General features: G+C 45.4%; 1 protein-coding gene across 5 annotated transcripts in view; it reads right to left on the bottom strand.

The window, feature by feature from the left end:
* The window catches only part of GLT1D1 (glycosyltransferase 1 domain containing 1), a 247,177-nt gene that overhangs the window by 23,679 nt on the left and 201,617 nt on the right, over nucleotides 1–21,881 (bottom strand). The gene's annotated exons all lie outside the window — the stretch shown is intronic.

The raw sequence follows: 21,881 nt of genomic DNA, 5'->3' as shown, positions 1-21,881 counted from the left end.
AAAACTTAAACATGAAAGGGTTGTAACTTTTCTTCACTCCTCTCCCACTTCTTCTCAGTTCCTGGACTCAAATAATTACTGAAATTAAATATAGCAATTGAGGCTGCCTATTGTTTCTTGCTATGTAATATGTTACAGTGGCACCTTCAAACTCAGCCATCCGTCTGAATTGCCTCTGCTGTGTGACTCACACAATGGTTACTGTTGTAAAGAGAGACCCAACAATGAGCTCTTGCATTATTCACTTCATTTATTTTGATACAATATTTGGAGCTACTTCATTAAATTAGCTTAGAATGTCCTGTCATTTTTCCCTCTGCCAGCGTCTGTTTCACACAGATAATATAACACACAGAGAGTGCGAAAAAGTTGCCTGCCGAAGGGAATAGAAATTATTTAACTTGATTTATAGATTGGGGTTAGCTTTTTTCCTTCTCCTCTCAAAGAATCCAAATAGCATAAAACATTTCATTAATGAACATATCAATGTATTTGGTTACTAAATGGTTACTAAATGGGGAAGGCAATTAAGCTGTTGTTCCCTAAGATGAAAAGAGACAGTGTTTGGCTTTGTTTTGGGGAGGGGTTTCATCTAACTAAAGCTGGCTCTGACAGCAGAAATGCTAAACAGGAAGCCCATGTGTGTACTTTTAACTTTTATCAATGTGAGAGACTGAAATCTTCAAGTTCTGGGCGATCTTGCTTCTCAGTCTAACAAAACAACCAAAAGACAAGCAGCTGTCTTATTCAGAGACTGTTGCTTTTTTACAGTTAATAAATTTGTCACTTGTGGCTGAGATATGCTAGGCAAACAGGAATTGAATTTCATTGAATTTAAAGGTCCCCAGCCTCACATTTATGGTAGGAAAACAGACCAAGATAAGACAGCAGGACCCAGCTGAAGAAGAAGAGTTGAAATGACAGAATGTCGGAATTCCTAGCCCAAGGCTCTCCTCGTTAGACACACTGGTTCCAAAATTATCCAGAAATGAATGTATAGGAAGGAAAGACAATGTAAATAAGAAACCAGTGTTTTTTATTTTTACTTATCCAGCTTTCAGAAAAAGAAAACTAAATTCTTTACGAGTGAAAACTATGTCTACCTGCACTTGTGACTGATGTTCAGCTCGCGTACACCAACAGGGGCATCCCAGATGTTTACGGCCAGTTCCATTCTGATTTGTCAGTGCTCATACTAGTTATTAAAAATTCTGAATGCAATCCCTCTGTCAACCAAGAGGTCAAAGAGGATGGAGTAGTCAGCTCCTGTTTTGCTGTCAGCAACTTTTCCACCTTTTTCTGGCAACGATATTCCAAATTTCCTTTGGGGCAGCCACTTTTCCCCTGTCAGATGCAATCTGGTGAAGCTCTCAACCAGGATGCTTTAGTTTCCTCCACTAAAGGATGTCTCCTTGGTGCCCTCAAGAGACCAGCCATTGGTTTCTATTTCCTATTCCTGCTCTGCTACCTTGGTTTTCTCCTGCTCATTTTAAGTCTCGTTTTCATTCTACTTTCCCATTTTGTAAGATACCCTCTAATAAAGCCCATTTCTCTCCAAGTTAGTCAAAGTCCATTTCTGTCACTGGCAACCCAAAGAACCTTGGATGAACCCCAAAATATAAGCCCCTTAGTCTTCTAGAAATGATAGGTCGATCCATGAGATAATAGTAAGTTACATCCCACAGATGGAATTAACTGGCTGCAAGAATGCTTCCAAAGGCAAACCTTCCTGAAAATACAGCTTGGAGACAAGTTATTGATGAGATTAAAATGCCTCTCTATGTCATCAGGAAGCATCAGCTAGGAAGAAAAGTCTGTAACAATGAGATTCTTAACATGTTATTAAATGTCTGTTGAAACCACAAGTGTGGGCCTCAGACCAAATAAGGCCTGGGAAGAATTTAATCAATATTTATGCAGAACTGTGCAGAAAAACTGTTGCTTGTTTTATTAAGAAATTATTTTTCAAAGGCTTGCGTGATCATACTTGGAGGCATCTGTCTATCTACACTTGTTCTGTTTCCTGATGAAAACAACCCTCAACTTCCTATTAATGATACTCATGATGCCTACGTTTATTAGGATACACCTAGGCAGTTGTAAATGTCAGAATCTTGGCTCAAATTGTTTTAAGTAGAAAAGGAAATTCATAGTCACATGTAAAATAAAACGTGTCTGGAGGGCATCAAGACTTAGATTCTTTTTGTCGTCTGGCTCAGCTTTCCTCTGAAATGACATGACTCTCAGGAAGCCTCTTCCAACGTGGTAATTGCCCCAGAAGCCTCAACACACGTTCTCCTGGTTTCATTCTCTAAAGAAAGGTTCTCTCCTCTTGGCATTTCCATGAAATGTCCAAGAATTGAGCCTCATTGGCTAACAAGAGTCATGTGCCCATCCCTGAACCAATCCCCATGGCCATTTAGATTCTATCTTCTGACTGGTTAGGTAGGAGCCACACCTCCCCTCCTGGGGGTGGCCTAGAGGGCCCATGCAAGAAGAGGGCTTTCCCAAAAGAAGGCCAGGATGCTATTACCAAGAAAAAGGGCAAATTTAAATGTCCACTGGCCTCTCTTCACACTAGAATGAGAGGTCTATGGTTCATTTCTGAAATGGCTTATTAGCAATTGCCTTTTTGGATTTATAAAGAATTTTTTTTCTTTTCTCCTTTTTTTTTTTTTTTTGAGACAGGGTCTTGCTCTGTTGCCCAGGTTGGAGTGCAGTAGTGCAATCATGGTTCACTGCAGCCTTGACCTCCCAGGATCAAGTGATTTTCCCACCTTGGCCTCCAGAGTAGCTGGGTCTATAGACACACGTCACACCCAATTACTTCTTTATTTTATATTTTGTAGAGTCTGGGTCTTACTATGTTGCCCAGGCTGGTCTCAAACTCCTGGCCTCAAGTGATACTCCTGCCTTGGCCTCCCAAAGTGCTGGGATGACAGGCATGAGCCACCACACCTGACCAATAATTCTTGTAAGCAGGAGAAACAAATATTATTTTGCCTGGTCCTGAAATCTCCCTATTTCTCTACCACCTACAAACTGGGTAAAATGAAGCAAGTGTGATTTGAAATCCTCACAGCAGAAGGGGTCTTTCTCCTTAGCCTTTCCTGCTGAGTGCCTTTCCTTCAAACAGCAAATGCCATCCATGGTGTGAGACTCTTCACTGGCCACACCTTCCCACCTGCCTGCTAGTCCCCTTTGCCTCCTTGGACCACACTCCCCAAAGACTCAACTCCTCCCTTCATCCTCTCCCTTTCAAAACTTTTTCTCATCTAAGTAATCATGAGCTAAAAAATGTCCAAAGAGGTAAACAGCAGTAGATAATAGATGTTTCATTATCTACTAATAGAGAATAATGAAGCATCAACTATATATTGTGCTTTTGTCCCCAGTCCCCCCTAAACATGCCTGAAGTATCTGGTGTTTACTAAATAACCAAAAGGAGTGCTTGTGGCCATGGAAATTTTAGAATTGAATGGGGTTGGGGCAGTCACATACCCATAGAGATTCTGCAACGGTGATAGAATGGGGTGCTTTGAAGTCTGAGCAGTTTTTGCCAATGGGAGATATACTTACTCCTGGGTTGCTTTTCATGATTTCAGCAGGCAACATTACTTCATTCATAGAATGACCTCAAGGGGCTTCCCTGGGCACCTGTGCCCAAGAATGAGCCTTACTAATCTGACACTTTGTGATAGAAAAAGGGGTCTGCTGCGACTAGTTTCATCTTCAGGTCTATATCTTTCTCCCATACTGGATGCTTCCTGCCTTCGAAGGTAGACTCCAGGGTCTTCAGATTTGGGACTCAGACTGGCTTCCTTGCTCCTCAGCTCGCAGATGGCCTATTGTGAGACCTCACCTAGTGATCGTGCTAGAACATCCAAGACTGAGGGACCAGAATCTGAGGAGGGCCTTTTTGCTGCATCACCCCATGGCAAAGAGTGAGAAGGAGAGAGAGAGAGAAGATACCATAAATTGATCTCCTATAAACAAAAATGAGCATTATTCACAATAGCCAAGATATGGAAACACCCTAAGTGTTTGCCAATGGACAAGTAGATTAAGAAACTGTGGTACATGCCTGTTTTGATTGCTCATTCTTATAAACAATAGCGGGAGGAACGAAGATGGCCAAATAGGAACAGCTCCGGTCTACAGCTCCCAGCGTGAGCTACCCAGAAGATGGGTGATTTCTGCACTTCCAACTGAGGTACCGGGTTCATCTCATTGGGGTGTGCCAGACAGTGGGTGCAGGACAGTGGGTGCAGCGCACCGTGCGCGAGCCGAAGCAGGTCGAGGCATCGCCTCACCCGGGAAGCGCAAGGGGTCAGGGAATTCCCTTTCCTAGTCAAAGAAAGGGGTGACAGATGGCACCTGGAAAATCAGGTCACTCCCACCCTACTACTGCACTTTCCCAATGGGCTTAACAAATGGCTCACCAGGAGATTATATCCCGCACATGGCTCGGAGGGTCCTATGCCCACGGAGTCTTGCTCATGGCTAGCACAGAAGTCTGAGATCAAACTGCAAGGAGGCAACAAGGCTGGGGGAGGGGCGCCCGCCATTGCTGAGACTAGATTAGGTAAACAAAGCAGCCAAGAAGCTCGAACTGGGTGGAGCCCACCACAGCTCAAGGAGGCCTGCCTGCCTCTGTAGGCTCCACCTCTGGGGGCAGGGCACAGACAAACAAAAAGACAGCAGTAACCTCTGCAGACTTAAATGTCCCTGTCTGATAGGTTTGAAGAGAGTAGTGGTTCTCCCAGCATGCAGCTTGAGATCTGAGAACGGGCCAACTGCCTCCTCAAGTGGGTCCCTGACCCCTGAGTAGCCTAACTGGGAGGCACCCCCCAGTAGGGGCAGACTGACACCTCACACAGCCAGGTACTCCTCTGAGACAAAACGTCCAGAGGAACGATCAGGCAGCAGCCTCTGTGGTTCACCAATATCCGCTGTTCTGCAGCCACCACTGCTGATACCCAGGCAAACAGGGTCTGCAGTGGACCTCTAGCAAACTCCAAGAGACCTGCAGCTGAGGGTCCTGTTAGAAGGAAAACTAACAAACAGGAAGGACATCAACACCAAAAACCCATCTGTACATCACCATCATCAAAGACCAAAGGTAGACAAAACCACAAAGATGGGGAAAAAACAGAGCAGAAAAACTGGAAACTCTAAAAATCAGAGCTCCTCTCCTCCTCCAAAGGAACACAGCTCCTCACCAGCAAGGGAACAAAGCTGGACAGAGAATGACTTTGACAAGTTGAGAGAAGAAGGCTTCAGATGATCAAACTACTCCGAGCTACAGGAGGAAGTTTGAACCAATGGCAAAGAAGTTAAAAACTTTGAAAAAAAATTAGATGAATGGATAACTAGAATAACCAATGCAGAGAAGTCCTTAAAGGACCTGATGGAGCGGAAAACCAAGGCACGAGAACTACGTGACGAATGCACAAGCCTCAGTAGCCGATGCAATCAACTGGAAGAAAGGGTATCAGTGATGGAAGACGAAATGAATGAAATGAAGCGTGAAGAGAAGTTTAGAGAAAAAAGAATAAAAAGAAACAAAGCCTCCAAGAAACATGGGACTATGAGAAAAGACCAAATCTACGTCTGTTTGGTGTACCTGAAAGTGACGGGGAGAATGGAACCAAGTTGGAAAACACTCTGCAGGATATTATCCAGGAGAACTTCCCCAATCTAGCAAGGCAGGCCAACATTCAAATTCAGGAAAAACAGAGAACGCCACAGGGATACTCCTCGAGAAGAGCAACTCCAAGACACATAATTGCCAGATTCACCAAAGTTGAAATGAAGGAAAAAATGTTAAGGGCAGCCAGAGAGAAAGGTTGGGTTACCCACAAAGGGAAGCCCATCAGACTAACAGCTGATCTCTTGGCAGAAACTCTACAAGCCAGAAGAGAGTGGGGGCCAATATTCAACATTCTTAAAGAAAAGAATTTTCAACCCAGAATTTCATATCCTGCCAAACTAAGCTTCCTAAGTGAAGGAGAAATAAAATACTTTACAGACAAGCAAATGCTGAGAGATTTTGTCACCACCAGGCCTGTCCTAAAAGAGCTCCTGAAGGAAGCACTAAACATGGAAAGGAACAACCGGTACCAGCCACTGCAAAAACATGCCAAATTGTAAAGACCATTGATGCTAGGAAGAAACTGCATCAACTAATGAGCAAAATAACCAACTGACATCATAATGACAGGATCAAATTCACATATAACGATACTAACTTTGAATGTAAATAGGCTAAATGCTCCAATTAAAAGACACAGACTGGCAAATTGGATAAAGAGTCAAGACCCATCAGTGTGCTGCATTCAGGAAACCCATCTCACGTGCAGACACACACATAGGCTCAAAATAAAGGGATGGAGGAAGATCTACCAAGCAAATGGAAAACAGAAAAAGGCAGGGATTGCAATCCTAGTCTCTGATAAAACAGACTTTCAACCAACAAAGATCAAAAGAGACAAAGAAGGCCATTACATAATGGTAAAGGGATCAATTCAACAAGAAGAGCAAACTGTCCTAAATATATATGCACCCAATACAGAAGCACCCAGATTCATAAAGCAAGTCCTTAGTGACCTACAAAGAGACTTAGACTCCTACACAATAATGGGAGACTTTAACACCCCACTGTCAACATTAGACAGATCAACGAGACAGAAAGTTAACAAGGATACCTAGGAATTGAACTCAGCTCTGCACCAAGCGGAACTAATAGACATCTACAGAACTCTCCACCCCAAATCAACAGAATATACATTCTTTTCAGCAACACACCACACCTGTTCCAAAATTGACCACATAGTTGGAAGTAAAGCACTCCTCAGCAAATGTCAAGGAACAGAAATTATAACAAACTGTCTCTCAGACCACAGTGCAATCAAACCAGAACTCAGGCTTAAGAAACTCACTCAAAACCACTCAACTACATGAAAACTGAACAACCTGCTCCTGAATGACTGCTGGGTACATAACAAAATGAAGGCAGAAATAAAGGTGTTCTTTGAAACCAATGAGAACAAAGACAACATACCAGAATCTCTGGGACACATTCAAAGCAGTGTGTAGAGGGAAATTTATAGCACTAAATGTCCAAAAGAGAAAGCAGGAAAGATCTAAAATTGACACCCTAACAACACAATTAAAAGAACTAGAGAAGCAAGAGCAAACACATTCAAAAGCTAGCAGAAGGCAAGAAATAACTAAGATCAGAAAAGAACTGAAGGAAATAGAGACACAAAAAACCCTTCAAAAAATTAATAAATTCAGGAGCTGGTTTTTTGAAAAGATCAACAAAATTGATAGACAGCTAGCAAGAGTAATAAAGAAAAGAGAGAAGAATCAAATAGACGCAATAAAAAATGATAAAGGGGATATCACCACCGATCCCACAGAAATACAAACTACCATCAGAGAATACTATAAACACCTCTATGCAAATAAACTACAAAATCTGGAAGAAATGGATACATTCCTCAACACATACATCCTCCCAAGACTAAACCAGGAAGAAGTTGAATCTCTGAATAGACCAATAACAGGCACTGAAATTGAGGAAATAATCAACAGCTTAGCAACCAAAAAAAGTCCAGGACCAGATGGATTCACAGCCAAATTCTACCAGAGGTACAAGGAGGAGCTGGTACCATTCCTTCTGAAACTATTCCAATCAATAGAAAAAGAGGGAATCCTCCCTAACTCATTTTATGAGGCCAGAATCATCCTGATGCCAAAGCCTGGCAGAGACACAACCAAAAAAGAGAATTTTACACCAATATCCTTAATGAACATTGATGCAAAAATCCTCAATAAAATACTGGCAAACCAAATACAGCAGCACATCAAAAAGTTTATCCACCCAAGCCCACATGATCCATCAAGCCCACATGATCTAGTGGGCTTCCTCCCTGGGATGCAAGGCTGGTTCAACATACGAAAATCAATAAACATAATCCAGCATATAAACAGAACCAAAGACAAAAACCACATGATTATCTCAATGGATGCAGAAAAAGCCTTTGACAAAATTCAACAATGCTTCATGATAAAAACTCTCAATAAATTAGGTATTGATGAGACGTATCTCAAAATAATAAGAGCTAGCTATGACAAACCCACAGCCAATATCATACTGAATGGGCAAAAACTGGAAGCATTCCCTTTGAAAACTGGCACAAGACAGGGATGCCCTCTCTCACCATTCCTATTCAACATAGTGTAGGAAGTTCTGGCCAGGGCAATCAAGCAGGAGAAGGAAATAAAGGGCATTCAATTACGAAAAGAAGAAGTCAAATTGTCCCTGTTTGCAGATGACATGATTGTATATCTAGAAAACCCCATCGTCTCAGCCCAAAATCTCCTTAAGCTGATAAGCAACTTCAGCAAAGTCTCAGGATACAAAATCAATGTAAAAAAATCACAAGCATTCTTATACACCAATAACAGACAAACAGAGAGCCAAATCATGAGTGAACTCCCATTCACAATTGCTTCAAAGAGAATAAAATACCTAGGAATCCAACTTACAAGGGATGTGAAGAACCTCTTCAAGGAGAACTACAAACCACTGCTCAATGAAATAAAAGAGGATACAAACAAATGGAAGAACATTCCATGCTCATGGGTAGGAAGAATCAATATCATGAAAATGCCCATACTGCCCAAGGTCATTTATAGATTCAATGCCATCCCCATCAAGCTACCAATGACTTTCTTCACAGAATTGGAAAAAACTACTTTAAAGTTCATATGGAACCAAAACAGAGCCCACATTGCCAAGTCAATCCTAAGCCAAAAGAACGAAGCTGGAGGCATCACACTACCTGACTTCAAACTATACTACAAGGCTACGGTAACCAAAACAGCATGGTACTGGTACCAAAACAGAGATATAGACCAATGGAACAGAACAGAGCCCTCAGAAATAATGCCGCATATCTACAACTATCTGATCTTCGACAAACCTGACAAAAACAAGCAATGGGGAAAGGATTCCCTATTTAATAAATGGTGCTGGGAAAACTGGCTAGCCATATGTAGAAAGCTGAAACTGGATCCCTTCCTTACACCTTATACAAAAATTAATTCAAGATGGATTAAAGACTTACATGTTAGACCTAAAACCATAAAAACCCTAGAAGAAAACCTAGGCGATACTAATCAGGACATAGGCATGGGCAAGGACTTCATGTCTAAAACACCAAAAGCAATGGCAGCAAAAGCCAAAATTGACAAATGGGATCTAATTAAACTGAAGAGCTTCTGCACAGCAAAAGAAACCACCATCAGAGTGAACAGGCAACCTACAGAATGGGAGAAAGTTTCGCAACCTACTCATCTGACAAAGGGCTAATATCCAGAATCTACAATGAACTCAAACAAATTTACAAGAAAAAAACAATCGGCCCCATCAAAAAGTGGGCAGAGGATATGAACAGGCACTTCTCAAAAGAAGACATTTACACAGCCAACAGACACATGAAGAAATGCTCATCATCACTGGCCATCAGAGAAATGCAAATCAAAACCACAACGAGATACCATCTCACACCAGTTAGAATGGCGATCATTAAAAAGTCAGGAAACAACAGGTGCTGGAGAGGATGTGGAGAAATAGGAACACTTTTACACTGTTGGTGGGACTGTAAACTAGTTCAACCATTGTGGAAGTCAGGGTGGCAATTCCTCAGGGATCCAGAACTAGAAATACCATTTGACCCAGCCATCCCATTACTGGGTATATACCCAAAGGATTATAAATCATGCTGCTATAAAGACACATGCACACGTATGTTTATTGCGGCACTATTCACAATAGCAGAGACTTGGAACCAACCCAAATGTCCAACAGTGATAGACTGGATTAAGAAAATGTGGCACATATATACCACGGAATACTATGCAGCCATAAAAAAGGATGAGTTCATGTCCTTTGTAGGGACATGGATGAAGCTGGAAACCATCATTCTCAGCAAACTATTGCAAGGACAAAAAACCAAACGGCGCATGTTCTCACTCATAGATGAGAATTGAACAATGAGAACACATGGACATAGGAAGGGGAACATCACACACCGGGGACTGTTGTGGGGTAGGGGGAGTGGGGAGGGATAGCATTAGGAGATATATCTAATGCTAAATGACGAGTTGATGGGTGCAGCACACCAACATGGCACATGTATACATATGTAACAAACCTGCACGTTGTGCACGTGTACCCTAAAACTTAAAGTATAATAATAATAAAATTTAAAAAAAAAAAAGAAAAGTAAAAGGGGTCTGCCAGCAGCAAAGTTCATTCTCCCTGTTTGTTCTCAGCCCAAAAGATGGGCACGGAGGCAGAGTGTCAGTGGCCTCATTTGCACAATGGCCTGTGCAGCAGGCCCCCAGCCACCCCCCTCTCATCATTCACCATCTTGCTTACTCATTCAACAAACACCAAGTCCTTCCAGCTTCACACCATGGTTAGAACCACCTAGAGGCACACAGTCACATGAAGGAGCGTGGTGGCGTGGCCAGGATGACAAGCCAATCACCAGCGAGGCTCCTCCTATTCCTCAGCATATTCGCTTCCTAGGGTTGCCATAACCAAATGGCACAGACAACAGAAATGTGTTCCCTCATAGTTGTGGAGCCTAGAAGTCCAAATCCCAGATGTCAGCAGAGCCCTGTGATCCCTCTGAAGGGCCTAGGGAGGGAGCCTTTCCCTCCTGCAGCTTCTGGTGGCTCCCTGAATTCTTGGCTTGTGGCCACGTCATACCAATCCCCACCTCTGCCATCCCATGGCCCTCTTCTCCCTGGGTAACCCTCTGTGTCTTCTTTTGTCCTTAGGCCTGCTGGCTTTGGCCTTCGGACTTTCTTTTTTTTTTTTTTTTTTTTTTTGACAGAGTCCTTCTCTGTCACCCAGGCTAAGTGCAATGGCACAATCTCAGCTCACTGCAACCTCTGTCTCCCAGGTTCAAGTGATTCTCCTGCCTCAGCCTCCCAAGTAGCTGGGACTACAGGCGTGCACCACCATGCCCAGCTAATTTTTGTATTTTTAGTAGAGCTGGGGGTTTCACCATGTTGGCCAGTCTGGTCTCGAACTCCTGACCTCAAGTGATCTGCCCATCTTGGCATCCCAAAGTGCTGGGATTACAGGCATGAGCCACTGTGCCCGGCCTTCTCCTCTTATAAGGACACTGAGTCATTGGATATAGGGACCACACTAAATCCAAGATGATATCATCTCTAGACCCTTAACTAGTGAATCTGCAAAGACCCTATTTTCAAATAAGATCCCATTCTGAGGTTCTGGGTGGACACGACTTTCGGGGGAATGACATTCCACCCATGACAGACAGGGACAAGCCCAGGAGTAGTCAAGGGAGTGATATGGGGTGAGGAACAGAAGAAACGTAAGAAGTCTTGCTGTCAGGCTCTGAGTCATATTGAAACTCCAAAGAAAACGGAGCAAACGAAAATCTGAAACTAAGGCAACAGTCTAGCACTTTGCATCTAGTAGCCACAAAAGACATTTCACTGACGAGTTGTTTTCTTGGTGCTGACGGGTGCCGAGAGGGTGTATGTGTGCGTGTGTGCATGCGTGTGCATGTCTGTTGCCATTAAGTCTGTGTGTGAAGGGGGAGTGTCTGGGGACAGGGTAGCAAATCAAGGAGGACGAATCATACTTCCATTTTTTTGACTGTGCAAGTGCTTTCCTTCACTCTCGATTTCAGAGTAAAATCTGGGAACACTGCCTCTCTCAGCAGCACTCAATGCAGCTCCACAGACAGTTGCTGAAAACCAGTGCTGGCCGGGCACGGTGGCTCACGCCTGTAATCCCAGCACTTTCAGAGGCCAAGGCAGGCAGATCATGAGGTCAGGAGTTTGAGACCAGTCTGGCCAGCATGGCGAAACTCCGTCTCTACTAAAAACGCAAAAAAATTAGCTGGGTGTGGTGGTGTGCGCCTGTAGTCCCAGCTACTTGGGAGGCTGAGGCAGGAGAATTGCTTGAACCTGGGAGGCGGAGATTTCAGTGAGCTGAGATCGCGCCACTGCACTCCAGCCTGGGCGACAGAATGGGACTCCGGGGAAAGGCAAAACAAACAAACAAACCAGTTCTTTATCCCACTATATCTGCAAAGAATACACCTCCATTAAGGGTTTCTGACTATTACACCAGCTAATTATAATAACTAGCCCTTCATAAAAGACTCATGGCCAAAATAGGCCTGTTTAGAGCTGTTCATTCCTGTCTGCTTTTCACAGAAAAGGGAGAAATTTATCTGCCTTTGCAAACAAGCCAAGAGTTACAGGGTGAGCCCTGCACCAGCCATTCAGTTGCTGCATCCTGCAGCAACATAAATTCTCCTGTGTGACAAGGTAGAAAGCTTCATAGCCATCGGCAGCCCAGACGCTTTTTCATCCTAATTGCTCTGCAGACCACTCCTGCTCAGAGGGGCTCTCCACAGAGTTCCTGCAGGAACTGTAAATTGCGTGCGCACAGAAAGGCTACAGCCATCATTCGGCTGTTAGAGGCTGGCTTGGCCCACATGTGTGGGGCACGGTGGGGAATTAGGGGGAGATCTAGGGGCTGGAAGTTAGGGATGAGGAGTTCTTTGTTGTTCGCTGCTTTGAGGGGTGACGAGTCCTGGTCATAGCTGATGGGGAACAGCAGTGCCCAAGAGCTTCTTGTTCATCCTCCTGTCTAGCAGGTAGACTCATATTTGTCCCCACCCTTCTCCAGGCTAACCGTGGAGTGCTGGAGGTCAGGGTGGGATGCTGCCTCCTTATGGCAGGGAGACTTCCAGGCATCTGAGAGCTGGAAGGCGACTAGGATTTACCGGAAGAGTGGACTCATCTCGCTTGCAAGCTGGGTGCAGAGAGCTGGTGGCTGGCAGCTTCCTGGAGGGGAGGCAGCCGGCCAACATTACCCACCGTCACCACATCCATGGACCCACTGGGGCCGCTTCAAGCAGAAAGAAACCCAAAGGACACTGCTCTACAGCTCAGAATAGAGAGCTGTGTGGGGTCCAAAAATATATCTGTGGCTGCAGAGGAACAAGAAAATGAGTTTGGGTTTACTGCAGGCCCCATGCCCCAAGCCAGCCTCTGCTTCAGAAACTGAAACATTTAGGAATCAAGGGGCTGGGTGCAGTGGTTCACACCTGTAATCTCAGCACTTTGGGAGGCTGACAAAGGAGCCCAGGAGTTACAAACCAGCCTGGGCAACAGAACAAGACCCCCTCTCTACAAAACAAACAAAATTAGCCAGGTGTGGTGATGCATTCCTGCAGTCCCAGCTATTCAGGAGGCTGAGGTGGGAGGATCGCTTGAGCCTGAGAGGTTGAGGCTGCAGGGAGCCATGATTGCACCACTGCACTCCAGCCTGGGAGACAGAGCAAGGCCCTGTCAAAAAAAAAAAAAGAAAAAAGACAGAATCGAAGGTCCTACTCTGATCGGCACATCTCCATCCATCATACAAACTCAGATGCTACCAGGGCCAGATAAAAAGTAGTGAAAAGGCTGAGAGTGGTGGCTCACAGCTTTAATCCCAGCCCTTTGGGAGGCCAAGGTGAAAAGACTGCTGGAGCCCAGGGCCACTGCACTCCAGCCTGGGCAAGAAAGAAAAAGTACTGACAGGTGTGGGGGCTGCCGTGAGCTGGAGACATACTGCCATCAGATAAGAGCAGGTGCCACTCGGCACCAGCCAGTGGTGGTCATCTGAAAGGTGAGGCTGGCGTTGACATATTTCTGATTTTGAAGGATAGCAGGCCTATGGAAAACTATCTAGAAATCAGGATTTAACATAAACCCCTCCAATGTTTTCATGTTGGTTCCATTTTTTAAAACATTCTGAAATCCTAACCAAATTGGTCTGTGGCTCAGATTTGACCCGGAGGCTACCAGCTTGCAGGCACTACCTCCCAGTAAACCCTCTTAATAATGATAGTCCATACTCATGGGACACCAGCTTCACATGAAAGCCTTGCTGAGAACGTTGCATGAGCCATCTCATTCAATTCTCTAGCAACCCTGTGAGTGCTTATTCATTTATTCATTCTTTCAAATCTCTCTTGAGCACCTACGACGGGCCCAGCAGCACTCACGGTGCAAGATCCAGCAGCAAACCCATCATACAAACTCAGATGCTACCAGGGCCAGATAAAAAGTAGTGAAAAGGCTGAGAGTGGTGGCTCACACCTTCTCTTGGTAGCAGCACCCTGGACTTCCTTCGGGAAACCCCCCTTCTTGCATGGGATCCCTAAATCACCACCAGGAGGGGAGGTGTGGCTCCTACCTGTCCAAGCAGAAGATAGAATCTAAACAGCCACAGTGATTGGTTCAGGGATAAGCACACAACTCTGTCAGCCAACAAGCCTCAATCCTTAGACATTTCATGGGAATTCTAGGAAGAGAGAACCTTTCTTTAGAGATTGAAACTAGGAGCACGTGAGGCTGAGGCTTCTGGGGAAATCACCATTGTAAGGGGTAGAGTGAGGGCAAACAATGAAAAAGGTTGTAAATAAACAAGGTCATCTCAAAACTGATGAGTGGCTCTATGGAAAAAGTCCTGGGGCTGGTGGCTGCTGGGGACAGGCAGTTGATGAAGGTCTGCATGGAGGACGCACATTTGAGCCAGCCTCGTGACCAGAGGGATGCAGGTTGTTGAAGGAAGTCAGGAGTGCTAGGTCCAGGGGCAGTGTGTCTGGGGAGGCCGGTGAGGCTGGAGGAGAGGGCAGGGAGGGCCATGCTGGGAGATGAGACAGAAGCCACGGGCAGGGACACATGCGGAGGGCCTGGTGGCTGTGATAGAAGCTGGAACACAGCTGGGTGCAGTGGCTCACTCCTGTAATCCCAGGACTTTGGGAGGCCAAGGTGAATGGATCACTTGAGATCAGGAGTTCGAGACCAGCTTGGCCAATATGGTGAAGCCCTGTCTGTATTAAAATTTTTAAAAATTAGCCGGGCATGGTGGCAGGCAACTGTAATCCCAGCTACGCGGGAGGCTGAGGCACGAGAATCGCTTGAACCCAGGAGACGGAGGTTGCAGTGAGCTGATTGTGCCACTGCACTCCAGCCGGGGCAAGACTCCATCTCAAAAGAAAAAAAAAAAAAGCAGCAGCAGCTGGAATGTTATTGTAAGTGCAGCAAGAAGCTCTTGGTTGGCAGGACCTTGTCTGTAACCTTTGCAGGTCACTCTGAGTGCTGGGGGCATGCACTGTCGAGGGGCAGCAAGAAGAGACCAGCTGAGAAGGGTCTTTGCAGAGGAAGAATATGAGCACTGTGTCTGCAAGGTGCATCCAGAGAGAGCACGTTACCTTAACAAAAATTCCTACAGGAAAGCGGAACACCCAGCTGTCCACCCGGGAGCTGCCTGCGGAAAGGGCTGACTGACACGCAGATGTTACAAGCTGAGACTCACAGAGGCAAACTGAGGACTGAGCGTCTGCAGTGAAAAATCCTACTAATTTCCCCAAAGTCTGAAACTCAAATATGAGCCATGTGTCTTTCCAGAACCAAGCACCACAGACCTACACACTGCAATTCCCCAGTGTGTCATTAACTAGCTGAAAAAATGTCACATCTTTCAAAAACAAAGGTGACCTTTGAGTGGATTTTCTGGTTGTTAGTAGGACAAAGGGGCTGTGAAGAATCGCCTCTCTCTCAGTTTCCCTAGGGTTCCCTGGCAAAGCAGCTGCAAGCCGGGCCACTGACCAGGGCTGAGGGGGCGGCATTGGTGGTGGGCTGCAAATGTGTCTTCGTGCAAAGCTGAGAGATCTGATTGACGATCAAATGTTCTCCCAAGGTAGCTTTCTGACCTTAGGGAGTCCTCAGACTCAAATGATCCTTCCCTCCATCTAGGTAGCTGGAGGCCAGCCATTTCTGCTTTAGAAATTCCTTTAAGTTCAGGTGCGTCCGGTCCTATGTGAATGCAAATGTCCTTCCAGGGAAGAGCGGCTTTAGGCCAGTATTTTTGAAACAGCTTGATACAGTTGGCTGTCATTGCTCAGCAAGCCTTAGAAACATGGCACGGAGGACTGGGAAGGTCACCTTGGGGGCCGAGAAAGGCAGCAGAAAGGGAAAGCCTCAGTGGAGATCCCCAGATCCAAAGGAGGATACAATTTTCCAGTAATGATGAAAGGGCTTTGCTGAACAACTAATAATTTAGAAGAACCCCAGAGTAAAGTAGAGACAAATTTGATGAATTCATCTATCCTTGTTCAGAGGAAAAGAAAAATAGAGACATCATACTTTCTCTAAGGGCAGGGAGCACGTCAAGCTGAGGACATCCTGGGTTTTGGATATAGTGTTCTGTAGACCATCATTGTCTTACTTCAATCATCTTTTCACCTGTCGTTGATTTTGCTAAGGGGATGTTCCAAACTCTTCTACCTCTTAAAAATTAATATCGATATTTACTGAGTTCCTGCTACATGCCAGAGTTGCAGTAAGGGCTTTTATACAGTATTTTTATCATCCTAACAGATCTGCAATATCTTATCCACAATTCTGAAATTTTTTTGAAAAAAAAAATCACTCTCAAATTCAAAATTTTTTTCATAGGTTTGCATCAAAATATTTGGTGGGAAAACTTGCTGGAATAATGCAAAACTATATAAAATGCTTTTGTAGCACACTTACTGTTGCTGTCTTACATGTTTTACTACAGAAATATTGTTTTTATATTATAGGGTTCTACCTCAGATTGGAGGTAATCCTGAGTATGATACTATAAATTAATATACTATGTATCCATCTATGTGTAGAAAGATAGATGAATAGAGATTGTGTGTGTGTGCGTGTGTATGTGCATAAAACTTAAAATTTCTAAATCTTTTTTTTTTTTTTTGAGACGGAGTTTCTCTCTGTCACCCACGCTGGAGTGTAGTGGCGCAATCTCAGCTCACTGCAACCTCCACCTTCCAGTTTCAAGTGATTCTCCTGCCTCAGCCTCCTGAGTAGCTGGGATTACAGGCACCTGCTACCACACCCGGCTAATTTTTGTATTTTTAGTAGAGACGGGGTTTCACCATATTGGCCAGGCTGGTCTCAAACTCCTGACCTCGTGATCTGCCCACCTAGGCCTCGCAAAGTGCTGGGATTACAGGCGTGAGCCACCACGCCTTGCCTAAATTTCTAAATCTTAAAGCTCAATTGAGCACCAAGGTTTTCAATGAATGACTGTGGACCTGGGATAGATTGTGCAGTTGTTTAAAATATTCACTCCCGTTCCTTCCTTAACAACAGTCCCTATGGGAGAATCGTACATGACTGCCCCGCCCACATTGACACAGCCATATGACTTGCTCAGTCCACTGGAATGGGAACAGAAGTGACTTTTTTGCTGCTCCCAGGAGTTTTAAGTGCCACGAAAAGATCCCTCACTTCCCTTCTTTGTCTTCTCCCATAAGACCAGCAACACCCCAGGCAAGAGCTGTTCTGTTAACACAGTTCACAGAATGAACAAGATGTGATATCACAATAGACACAAAATGTGGCCCTGAAACAAATCTCTGATGAGTCACCGAGATGCTGTGGGGTGGGGGTGGGGGGGGGTCCTATGTTTCTACAGCACAAATAAAACTAAATTGACTGATATGGACTTATCACCTCCTTTCTCCATGCAGGTAACTAAGGCACAGAGAGGTTAAGAATTCTGCCCAAGATCACAAAGCTGGTCATTGGTGATGCCTGACCTCGACTTGGGGGAATCTACATCCCAAATATACTTTGTTGAGCATCACACTTGATCACCTCTCTCTGAGCCCATTTGGTATTTTATTATTATTTTTTGAGACAGGGTCTTGCTCTGTCACCCAGGCTTGGAGTACATTGGTGTGGTCACAGCTCACTGCAGCCTCAACCTCCCAGGCTCAGGCGATCCTCCCACCTCAACCTAGGACCACAGGTGCCCACCACCACACCTGCTAATTTTTATAATTTTTTCTGTAAAGATGGGGTCTTACTATGTTGCCCAGGCTGGTCTCAAACTCCTGTGCTCAAACTCCCGCTTCAGCCTCCCAAAGTTCTGGGATTACAGGCATAAGCCACCATGCCTGGCCGTGAGCCCACTTTTTAAAAAATGACTTTTCCTTTCCTGAGAAGATCCAAGCTCCCAGGGTCTGTTCCCCTCACACTGCCCCCAATTCCAAGAAAGCTCTCACATGAGGCTGATTCTATTTCTGTGGAAGCCAGCCTGCTTGCTGCCTTCAGACCAGCACGACCCACGGGGTCTCATCAGAGCCCGGCCTAATGAGGGAAGATTTTCAGAGTGCTGATTTATTTTCCTGCCTCCTAAGGCGTGAGCCGTGTGGGTCAGAATAACTTACCCTGGTCTACTGAAGAGAAATTACCCTTCCACAGCTCCCCAAAGGACACTTGAGTCCCCTATCCACACGTAAAGGCGGCTGCGGGAATGTTCTGTTCCGCAGCCATAAAAGCAGCACTGAGTGTACCTTATGATCACGCTTGCAGCAGCCGCCTCCTTCTTTAACGGTAAACTCTCCTGACATCTCCAACCGAGATAATTACGGTGCTTAGGGGAACTTTTGGCCTTACTAAAAATACTTAGCAAGTTTGCACAGCAAGGAATGCACTTACAGGTGACGCAGTAAAGATGCTGGAGCCAGCGTTTGATCTTTCATCAGGGAGCCCTCGAATCTGCCGTCTGACCCCGTGTTAGACGCATCTCCATTCCTCCTGCATCGCTGTCCTCCCTCACCTCACATCCCTGCTGTTGAAGCCAGCATGCTTAGCCGACCTGGATCCTACCTAACAGGGAGTGGATAGGGAGTAAGGAGAGGCACCTGCTTCGTTCCACTGCTGTGGCTGAAGCTGCGAGGTATCCACCAAAACAACTTCCTTTCCTCTTGGGAACGCAGCTCAACAGGATTTCTCAGTCCCCCCTGTAGTTAGGCAAAGCCAAATGGCTGAGGTTTCACCAGTGGAATGTGAGTGGGAGTGAATTCATGGTTGAATGAAGACCTGGCTTATAAGCACCTTCTCGACCTGATCTCTCCCTTGCACCATCTGCCAGCTGAATGAAGAAGCCACACAGGAGGTCAGAGTCCCAAGATGGAAAGGACCTGGGTCCCTGAATCACCGTGTGGAAGGAGCTCCCCAACGCAGTGGCACTATTATATGAGTAGGACATAAGCTGTGTTGAGGTGCTATTTACAGCAGTCAACTTTGCCTAACACCGTGGCGCTGACCCAGGGCTGCCCCGACTAAATTCCAGGTGTCTTTAGTTGAGCCATTGGAGAATCCCCCGAGGTGCCCTAATTGAGATACTCCTCTAACCTGGACCAGCCTACACACCATATGTCTCTTCACGTATTTAGCAAACACTGTGGGTGCTCGCAGTTTATCAAGCATTCACTGGGCACCGACTTGGTGCAAGGCACAGAGATAGAGACTCATGGGCAGCCACTGTATACAAAGATTGTCAGATGGGCTCAGTCTCAGCCCCAGAAGTCCACACACCAGTTCGGGGCAGCAAGGCCATGTTTAACTGACATAATTCTATCCAAAGGGGCTGTGTTTCCCTATTTGGTCTCCTGAGAAGGAAGTACAGCAGGGGTTTTTTTTTCTTTTTTTTTTTTCCAGCTCTATGGAGGCATAATTGACCAATAAAAATATTACATATTCAAATGTGTCTAGCGTGAGGTTTTGAAATAGGTATACACTGTGAGATGATTGTCACAACCGAGCTAGTTAACATACCCATCCCTTCACATAGTTACCTTCTGTGTGGTCAAAACGCTTGAGAGTTATTCTCTTCCCAAATACTATTAACTCTATCAGCACACAGCACATTAAGTCTCCAGAACTTATTCGTCTTATGACTGCAAGTTTGTATCCTTTGAACAACATCTCCCCATTTCCCTCACCCCTGACTCTTGGTCACCACCCTTCTGCTCTGTTTCTATGGGTTTGACTACTTTAGAGTCCACCTATGGGTGAGATCACGCCATGTTTGTCTTTCTGTGTCAGGCTTATTTCACTTAGCATAATGTCCTCCAGGTTCATCCACGTTACCCCAAATGGCATCATTACCATCATTACCTTCTCTTTAAGGCTGAATAATACTCCCGTGTGTGTATACAGATGCCACATTTTCTTCCTCCATGCATCCACTGGTGGACACTTGAGTTGATTCCATGGCATGGCTGCTGTGAACAGTGCTGCAGTGAACTTGGGCGTACAGATGTCTCTTCAATACACTGATCTCATTTCCTGTGGATACATACCCAGAAGTGGAATTGCTGAATCATATGGGAGTTCTATTTCTTTTTTTTATTTTTTGAGGAACCTCCATACCATTTTTCATCAAGGCTGTACAAATTTACCAATTTGCATTCTCACCAACAATGTGTAAGTGTTCCCTTTTCCCCCATCCTTGCCAACACACCTTTCATCGTTTTAATACAGTTTTAATACTAGTGGCCACTGTATTAGCCCATTTTCACACTGCAATGAAGATACTACTTGAGACTGGCTAATTTATAAACAAGGAGGTTTCATGGACTCACAGTTCCGCATGGCTGGGGAGGCCTCAGGAAACTTACACTCATGGCGGAAGGCGAAGGGAAAGCAAGGAACCTTCTTTACAAGGCAGCAGGGGAGAGTGAGAGAAGCCCACGGGAAACTGCCGTTTATGAAACCATGAGATCTCGCGAGAACTCCCTCACTGCCATGAGAACAGCATGGGGGAAAAGGCCCCCATGATCCAATCACCTCCCACCAGGCTCCTCCCTTGACACGTGGGGATTATGGGGATTACAACTGGAGGTGAGATTTGGGTGGGGACACGGAGCCAAACCATATGAGCCACCTAACAGGCGTGAGGTGGCATCTCACTCCGCTGTTGATTTGCATTTCCCTGATGATTAGCGAGGTTCAGCACCTTTTCATACACCTGTTGGAATTCAGTTTTCTCCTAATCCCCCTTTAGCCAAGAATGGGAAGCTTTCTTTTCACACCACAACTCCTCCAAGTGTCTTGAGCCCTCACATCGGGTGATCTTGCAAGTCATCTGAGCCTATCTGGGGCACTGCTCACGCTGAGGAGTCTCACCACCATCTCTCGGTCAGCGGCCCTCACTGGAAGGGTGAGAAGAAAAGCAAGCCCCGACCCAGCTGTCCCTGGCTCCCGGGCTCTGCCACGGAGGGTGCTCGTGGTCTCCATCTGGCTCCTGTGTACAGGATGCTTCTAGGCCAGCTCCTCCCCCAGCCATGCTGCCTTGTGCACAGAACAGGGGCAGAGAAAGCTTGGCCTGCTAAGGTGCCTCTGCTGCTTTCTTGTACCATTGGCCTTGTATACAAGAATTGATCATCTGCTGCCCTTAGAGTGGCCAGTCTCTTTCAAAAGTCTGACTGTCTTAGGGAGAAGAAAGGGCCTTTAAAGAATTTGAAGAACACACAGGAAGAACATAAAGCACATTGGTTTGTTTAACAAATATGTTCTGAACACTGCCACATGCCAGGTACCATTCAGGTTGCTAGGAAGAAAGTGATGGAAAAAATATAAAGTCTTGGGCCGGGCACGGTGGCTCACGTCTGTAATTGCAGCACTTTGGGAGGCCGAGGTGGGCAGACTGCCTGAGGCCAGGAGTTCGAGACCAGCCTGGCCAACATGGCGAAACCTCATCTCTACTAAAAATACAAAAAATTAGCCGGCCGTTGCAGCGGGTGCCTGTAATCCCAGCTACTCCGGAAGCTGAGACACAAGAATCTCTTAAACCCGGGAGGCAGAGAGTGCAGTGAGCTGAGATTGTGCAGTTGGACTCCAGCCTGGGCAACAAGGGTGAAACTCCATCTCAAAAAAAAAAAAAAGACTATATATGTATATAAAGTCTCTTCTCTCTT

This window comes from Pan paniscus, chromosome 10, assembly GCF_029289425.2.
Source record: "Pan paniscus chromosome 10, NHGRI_mPanPan1-v2.0_pri, whole genome shotgun sequence".
Lineage (NCBI taxonomy): Eukaryota > Metazoa > Chordata > Mammalia > Primates > Hominidae > Pan > Pan paniscus.
Note: the sequence above shows the minus strand (reverse complement) of the source record. Positions and strands in the feature narration are given on the sequence as shown.